This window comes from Oncorhynchus nerka, unplaced genomic scaffold, assembly GCF_034236695.1.
Source record: "Oncorhynchus nerka isolate Pitt River unplaced genomic scaffold, Oner_Uvic_2.0 unplaced_scaffold_958, whole genome shotgun sequence".
Classification (NCBI taxonomy): domain Eukaryota; kingdom Metazoa; phylum Chordata; class Actinopteri; order Salmoniformes; family Salmonidae; genus Oncorhynchus; species Oncorhynchus nerka.
Genome location: NW_027040358.1, coordinates 1,890 through 11,236, shown reverse-complemented (window position 1 = coordinate 11,236; position 9,347 = coordinate 1,890). Strand labels below are relative to the sequence as shown.

Here is a 9,347-nt window from a genome sequence, read left to right as displayed (position 1 = left end):
CCATCTACGGTACACATCTACCATACACATCTACCATCTACCGTACACATCTACCGTATACATCTACCGTACACATCTACATCTACCGTACACATCTACCGTACACATCTACATCTACCGTACACATCTACCGTACACATCTACCATCTAACGTACACATCTACCATACACATCTACCGTACACATCTGCCGTACACATCTACCATCTACCGTACACATCTACCGTACACATCTACCATCTACATCTAACGTACACATCTACCATCTACATCTACCGTACACATCTAACGTACACATCTACCATCTACATCTAACGTACACATCTACCGTACACATCTACCGTACACATCTACCATCTACCGTACACATCTACCGTACACATCTACCGTACACATCTACCGTACACATCTACATCTACCGTACACATCTACCGTACACATCTACCACCTACATACACATCTACCGTACACATCTACATCTACCGTACACATCTACCGTATGCGTCTGCGTCTGCCAGTGCACGTCTGCGGTGCTGCATCCTGCCGCCACCTGCATGCACGTCTGCCGTGCCCGTCTGCATCTAGGTACCCACATCTGCTGTACACATCTACCGTCTACCATACACATCTACCGTACACATCTGCATCTACTCACACATCTACCGTACACATATACATCTACTGCATCTACCATCTACATCTACCGCATACATCTACCGCGTACATTTGCACATCTGCCGTCTGCGGTCATCCGTCTACGTCCATTCTGCCGTACCATCTGCGTTGCACATCTGCCGTCTACGTTCCACATCTGCCATCTACATCTACCGTGCCACATCTACCGCATACATTTACATCTACCGTGCACATCTACCATCTACATACACATCTACCGTCTACATCTACCGTCATGCGTCTACCATCTACCATGTGCCATCTACGGGTGCCATCTACCGTGCACGTCGGCTACGTCTACCGCATACGTCTACCGTATTACCATCTCTCTACCGCATCTGCCGTCTCTGCACATCTACCGTTACCATCTACCGCAGGTATACATCTACCGTTACATCTACCGTCTACCGCATACGTCTACAGTATACATTGCCGTCTGCCGTTGCACGTCTGCCGTCACGTTGCCCGTCTGCTGTTGCACGTCTGCGCGGTCTGCGTCTGCAAATCTGCCGTTGCCGCAATCTGCCATGCGTCACCGTCCACCGTTGCACGTCTGCCGTTGCATCTGCCGTCTGCGGTACGATCTGCGGTTGCCGTCTGCCGTCCCTGGCGTGCACGTCTGCCGTACGTCGTGCGCGTCTGGTGCCGTCTGCCGTCCTGCGGTGCCGTCTGGGTACGTCTGCCGTCTGCGTCTGCGGGTGCCGCGTCTGGCGGTGCGTCTTACCGTCTGCGTCTGCACGTTGCATCTGCGTGGACGTCTGCCGTTGCCGCGTCTGCCATGCCGTCTGCCGTTCATGTCTACCGTCTACCGTACACATCTACCATCTACTGTACACATCTACATATACCGTACACATATACCGTACACATCTACATCTACCATACACATCTACCGTACATAACTACATCTACCGTACACATCTACCGTACACATCTACCGTACACATCTACCGTATACATCTACCGTACACATCTACCATCTACCGTCCACATCTACCATCTACCGTCCACATCTACCGTACACATATACCATCTACTGTACACATCCACATCTACCGTACACATCTACCGTACACATCTACCGTACACATCTACCATCTACCGTACACATCTACCATCTACCGTACACATCTACCGTACACATCTACCATCTACATCTACCGTACACATCTACCATCTACCGTACACATCTACCGTACACATCTACCATCTACCGTACACATCTACCGTACACATCTACCGTACACATCTACCATCTACCGTACACATCTACCGTACACATCTACCATCTACCGTACACATCTACCGTACACATCTACCATCTACCGTACACATCTACCATCTACCGTACACATCTACTGTACACATCTGCCGTACACATCTACCATCTACCGTACACATCTACCGTACACATCTACCATCCACCGTACACATCTACCGTACACATCTACCATCTACCGTACACATCTACCGTACACATCTACCATCTAACGTACACATCTACCATACACATCTACCGTACACATATGTCGTACACATCTACCATCTACCGTACACATCTACCGTACACATCTACCATCTACATCTAACGTACACATCTACCATCTACATCTACCGTACACATCTAACGTACACATCTACCATCTACATCTACCGTACACATCTACCGTACACATCTACCGTAGACATCTACCGTACACATCTACCATCTACCGTACACATCTACCGTACACATCTACCATACACATCTACCATCTACCGTACACATCTACCGTACACATCTACCATCTACCGTACACGTCTGCGGTGCATCTGCATCTGGTGCATCTGCGTTGCACGTCTACACATCTACCGTGCACTCTCCCTACCGTCTACATACACATTTACCGTCACATCTACCATCTGCAGGTGCACGTCTGCATCTCGTACACGTCTGCTCACACATCTACCATCTGCGTTGCATCTACGGTATGCATGCACGTCACATCTACCATCTATCACTGTGCCGTCACATCTACATCGTGACACATCTACCCGTTACACATCTACCAGACATCTACCATCTACCGTGACACATCTACCGTACACATCTACATCTACCTACACATCTTAGCGTCCATCTACCGTGCACATCTGCGAGACCATCTACATCTACCATACACCATCTACGTACACATCTACGTCTACATACACATCTACCATCTACCGTACACATCTACCGTACACATCTACATCTACCGTCACATCTACCGTCAGATACATCTACTAGCATTCATACATACACATCTACCGTACACATCTACCATCTACGGTACATCTACCGTCACATCTACACATCTACCGTACACATCTACACATCTACTGGTATACATCTACTGTGACACATCTACCATCTACCGCATACATCTACCGCATACATCTACATCTACTGTGACACATCTACCGTACATCTACCATCTAACGTAACATCTACCATACACATCTACCGTACACATCTGCCGCATCATCTACCATCTACCGTACACATCTACCGTACACATCTACCATCTACATCTAACGCATCATCTACACATCTACATCTACCGCATACATCTAACGATACATCTACACATCTACCATCTAACGTACACATCTACCGTACACATCTACCGTACACATCTATACATCTACCATCTACCGTGCACATCTACCGTCACGGTACCGTCTGCGGGACACATCTACCGTATTGCCATCTGCGTTGCACATCTACATCTACCGTTGCACATCTACCGTACACATCTACCACCTACATACACATCTACTGCACACTACATCTACCGTACACATCTGCCGCATACATCTACCATCTACGACACATCTACCGTACACATCTACCGTACACATCTACCGTCATCTACATCTACCGACACATCTACCGTACACACGTCTGCCATCTACCATCTACCGTTGCTGCATCTGCCGTTGCGCGTCTGCCGTCTGGTATACACGTCTGCCGTCTGCGTCTATATCGGGTATTCACGTCTGCCGTTGCCGCGTTAAATCACCGTCACATCTACATCTACCGTCACGTCTCCACTATACATCTACGAAATCGCAAATCCACCGTCACGTCTACCATCTACGTCTGCGTTGCACATCTACGCACACATCTGCCATCTGCGTCCAGACACATCTACCATCTACATCTACCGTATTACATCTACCGTGATACATCTACCGTCTACATCTAACGCCACATCTGCCGTCTGCGTCTACTGCACGTCGAACGTACGCATCTGCCGTCTGCATCTAGCGTGCATCGTGCACATCTAACGTACACATCTACCATCTACATCTACCGTACACATCTAACGTACACATCTACCATCTACATCTACATACACATCTACCCTCCACAAATTACATTGATATTAACTACTTGTCTGTGCACGTCTTCTCACTCAACGTAAACAAGATAGCCTAGAATGATATTGATGTTGTCAGGAGAAAACTATTTATTTTCTACAATGATGGTCTAGGAACAGTGTGTTAACTGCCTTGTTCAGGGGCAGAACGACATATTTTTACCTTGTCAGCTCAGGGATTCAATCTTGCAACCTTTCGGTTACTGGCCCATCACTCTAACCACTAGGCTACCTGCCTCAAAGCATGATCAATCAATGTCCCTTCTCTTTCCTATCCTCTACAGTCAGCTCCAATACATCATAAGTTACGAGCTCTGTTTGTTTCTCTGTCTCTCTCTGTCTCTTTGTCTCTCTCTCTCTCTGTCTGTCTGTCTCTCTTTGTCTCTCTCGCTCTCTTTCTGTCTCTCTGTCTCTCTCTCTCTCTCTTTGTCTCTCTCTCTCTTTGTCTCTCTCTCTTTGTCTCTCTCTCTCTTTGTCTCTCTCTCTATCTCTGTGTCTCTCTCTTTCTGTCTCTCTGTCTCTCTCTCTCTGTCTGTCTCTCTCTGTCTCTCTGTCTCTGTCTCGGTCTCGGTCGCTCTCTGATTACAGTTTCCAATGTCTCTTTCTTCCTCTCTTCTACCTCCAGCTCCAAGCCGTCTCTGATAGAATACCTGAGCTACAACCTGAACTTCCTCAGTATCCTGGTCGGACCCTGCAGTCACTATAAGGACTACATAGACTTTATGGGGAGACTGCGTTCAGAGGAGGCTGAGAAGGCTTTCAGCATCCAACACTGGACAGAATGGATATGATAAAGTCCCAGAGCCCTCACCTATGGTAAGACTGGGTACAAGTAGAGTCATGTTAGTCCCAGAGCCCTCACCTATGGTAAGACTGGGTACAAGTGGAGTCATGTAAAGACGTACTTTCTTTCAGAAACTATATTGCCATTAAGTTTCTCTTATATGTGTATAATAACAATGTAATTACACTACTAACAACATAGCAGCATATTATCAGGTGTTTTCTTTGATAAGATGTGTTTTAAATTACTTACCTGGCTCAATGAAGGCAATTAAAAAAGTAGTTTCCCTGATGGCCATGAACGATCTGACTCTCTCCGTCTGGTTTTCAGGCTGCTGTCACAGGTAAACTGCTGATCTGTGGTGTGTGCATGGTTTTGTTCCTGACCCTCACCAAAGTGTTCCCCATCACATATAACGTTGACAGCCATTTTGTCAACGAGGCACCTTTCCTGACCAGACTGACGTATGCCTTCTTCTCTATACAAGCTGCTAGACCCAAGTTCTACTTCGCCTGGACTTTAGGTGAGGCTTTACCCACACAGTGTAGTGTTGGCTATTGGAAAGTTCATTCATTCATTACTATTGGGAAAGTTCATTTCATTCATTACTATTGGGGAAAGTTCATTATTCTATATGGGGAAAGTTCATTCATTCATTACTATTGGGGAAAGTTCATTCATTCATTCATACTGAGGAAAGTTCATTCATCCTTTCATTCTTCCATTCATGTGTTTGTCCCAACAGCGGATGCCATCAACAACGCAGCAGGTTATGGTTTTAAAGGTGTGGATGAAGCTGGACAGGTGTCCTGGGACCTCATCTCCAACATCAGTATCTGGGGGATTGAGGTACGTTTGGAAACAACAACAACACTTTTTGAGCTTTTAGCTTTGCAAAATGACTTGAAGTTTAATATTGAACTCTCTCTCTTTTTGCAGACAGCAACTAGCTTCAAGAAGTTCATAGATAACTGGAATATTCAGACTGGTGTTTGGCTCAAAACGTAAGTATTAATTCTACCGAGATATTCTACCAAGATATTCTACCAAGATAATGTCCACATATGCATAACATTAGTACAAAACCAATTTTCTGTACATTCATGAATGTTTTTTTTATTATGTTAACTGAATAACAATATATCTGATCTAGGTCTGTTTATAACTCCTCTCTGTTCAGTGTGTGTTACGACCGCGCTCCCAGTTACCCCACAGCCCCGACCTTCATCCTGTCTCCTCTCTCTTCAGTGTGTGTTACGACCGTGCTCCCCGTTACCCCACAGCTCTGACCTTCATCCTGTCTCCTCTCTCTTCAGTGTGTGTTACGACCGTGCTCCAGCTCTGACCTTCATCCTGTCTCCTCTCTCTTCAGTGTGTGTTACGACCGTGCTCCCCGTTACCCCACAGCTCTGACCTTCATCCTGTCAGCTCTATGGCATGGAGTTTACCCCGGATACTACTTCACCTTTATTACTGCTATACCTATCACACTGGCAGCTAGAGCTGTGAGTACCATTATCACTGCTGTACCCATCACACTGGCAGCTAGAGCTGTGAGTACCATTATTACTGCTGTACCCATCACACTGACAGATAGAGCTGTGAGTACCATTGTTACTGCTGTACCCATCACACTGGCAGCTAGAGCTGTGAGTACCATTGTTACTGCTGTACCCATCACACTGGCAGATAGAGCTGTGAGTACCATTGTTACTGCTGTACCCATCACACTGACAGATAGAGCTGTGAGTACCATTGTTACTGCTGTACCCATCACACTGACAGATAGAGCTGTGAGTACCATTATTACTGCTGTACCCATCACACTGGCAGATAGAGCTGTGAGTACCATTATTACTGCTATACCCATCACACTGGCAGATAGAGCCGTGAGTACCATTATCACTGCTGTACCCATCACACTGACAGATAGAGCTTTGAGTACCATTATCACTGGTGTACCCATCACACTGACAGATAGAGTTGTGAGTACCATTATTACTGCTGTACCCATCACACTGGCAGATAGAGCTGTGAGTACCATTATTACTGCTGTACCCATCACACTGACAGATAGAGCTGTGAGTACCATTATTACTGCTGTACCCATCACACTGGCAGATAGAGCTGTGAGTACCATTATTACTGCTATACCCATCACACTGGCAGATAGAGCCGTGAGTACCATTATCACTGCTGTACCCATCACACTGACAGATAGAGCTGTGAATACCATTATTACTGCTGTACCCATCACACTGACAGATAGAGCTGTGAGTACCATTATTACTGCTATACCCATCACACTGGCAGATAGAGCTGTGAGTACCATTATTACTGCTATACCCATCACACTGACAGAGCTGTGAGTACCATTATTACTGCTGTACCCATCACACTGTCAGATAGAGCTGTGAGTACCATTATTACTGCTGTACCCATCACACTGGCAGATAGAGCTGTGAGTACCATTATTACTGCTGTACCCATCACACTGGCAGATAGAGCTGTGAGTACCATTATTACTGCTGTACCCATCACTGCAGATAGAGCTGTGAGTACCATTATTACTGCTGTACCCATCACACTGACAGATAGAGCTGTGAGTACCATTACCCATCACACTGACAGAGCTATGAGTACCATTATTACTGCTATACCCATCACACTGTCAGATAGAGCTGTGAGTACCATTGTTACTGCTGTGCCATCACACAAGACAGAGCTGTGAGTACCATTATTAGCTACAAAACCCATCACACTGTCAGATAGAGCTGTGAGTACCATTGTTACTACTGTACCCATCACACTGGCAGATAGAGCTGTGAGTACCATTGTTTGCTGTACCCATCACACTGACAGAGGCTGTGAGTACCATTGTTACTGCTGTACCCATCACACTGGCAGATAGAGCTGTGAGTACCATTATTACTGCTGTTCACCATCACACTGTGAATGGGCTGTGAGTACCATTTACTATACCCATCACACTGGCAGATAGACCTGTGAGTACCATTGTTACTGCTGTACCGTTCACACTGGCAGCTAGAGCTGTGAGTACCATTATTACTGCTGTACCCATCACACTGGCAGCTAGAGCTGTGAGTACCATTATTACTGCTGTACCCATCACACTGGCAGATAGAGCTGTGAGTACCATTATTACTGCTATACCCATCACACTGGCAGATAGAGCTGTGAGTACCATTTACTGCTATACCCATCACAGCAGATAGACCTGTGAGTACCATTGTTACTGCTGTACAGTTTCACACTGACAGCTAGGCTGAGTACCATTATTACTGCTGTACCATCACACTGGATAGATGTGAGGCTGTGCAGTGTCGAGTACCATTATTACTGCTGTACCCATCACACTGATGAGAGCTGGTGCCATTATTACTGCTATACCCATCACACTGGCAGATAGAGCTGTGAGTACCATTTACTGCTATACCCATCACACTGGCAGATAGACCTGTGAGTACCATTGTTACTGCTGTACCCATCACACTGACAGCTAGAGCTGTGAGTACCATTATTACTGCTGTACCCATCACACTGACAGATAGAGCTGTGAGTACCATTAATACTACTGGACCCATCACACTGGCAGTGCCGTGAGTACCATTATCACTGCTGTACCCATCACACTGACAGATATAGCTTTGAGTACCATTATCACTGCTGTACCCATCACACTGACAGAGCTGTGAGTACCATTATTACTGCTGTACCCATCACACTGACAGATAGAGCTGTGAGTACCATTAATACTACTGGACCCATCACACTGGCAGTGCCGTGAGTACCATTATCACTGCTGTACCCATCACACTGACAGATAGAGCTTTGAGTACCATTATTACTGCTGTAGCCATCACACTGGCAGCTAGAGCTGTGAGTACCATTATTACTGCTGTACCATCACACTGTCAGATAGAGCTGTGAGTACCACTGTTACTTGCAACATTATTGCTGCTGTACCCATCACACTGTCAGATAGAGCTGTGAGTACCATTGTTACTGCTGTACCCATCACACTGACAGATAGGCTGTGAGTACCATTTGTTACTGCTATACCCATCACACACTGGTGATAGAGCTGTGAGTACCATTATTACTGCTGTACCCATCACACTGGCAGACTGACAGATAGAGTTGTGAGTACCATTATTACTGCTATACCCATCACACTGGCAGATAGGCTGTGGTACCATTGTGCTACTGGACCCATCACTGACAGGCTGAGTACCATGTATCACTGCTGTACCCATCACACTGCAGATAGAGCTTTGGTACCATTATCACTGGTGTACCCATCACACTGACAGATAGAGTTGTGAGTACCATTATTACTGCTGTACCCATCACTGGCAGATAGAGCTGTGGACCATTGACACTGCTGTACCCATCACTGGCAGATAGAGCTTTCCATTATTACTGGACCCATCACTGACAGAGCTGAGTACCATTATCACTGCT

The 9,347-nt window shown here is 46.2% G+C and overlaps 1 pseudogene; it reads left to right on the top strand.

Annotated features, from left to right (window-relative positions):
- Positions 1-1,201: 1,201 nt before the first annotated feature.
- LOC135570652 (ghrelin O-acyltransferase-like) lies at positions 1,202-6,295 on the top strand (annotated as a pseudogene).
- The last annotated feature ends 3,052 nt before the right edge of the window (positions 6,296-9,347 follow it).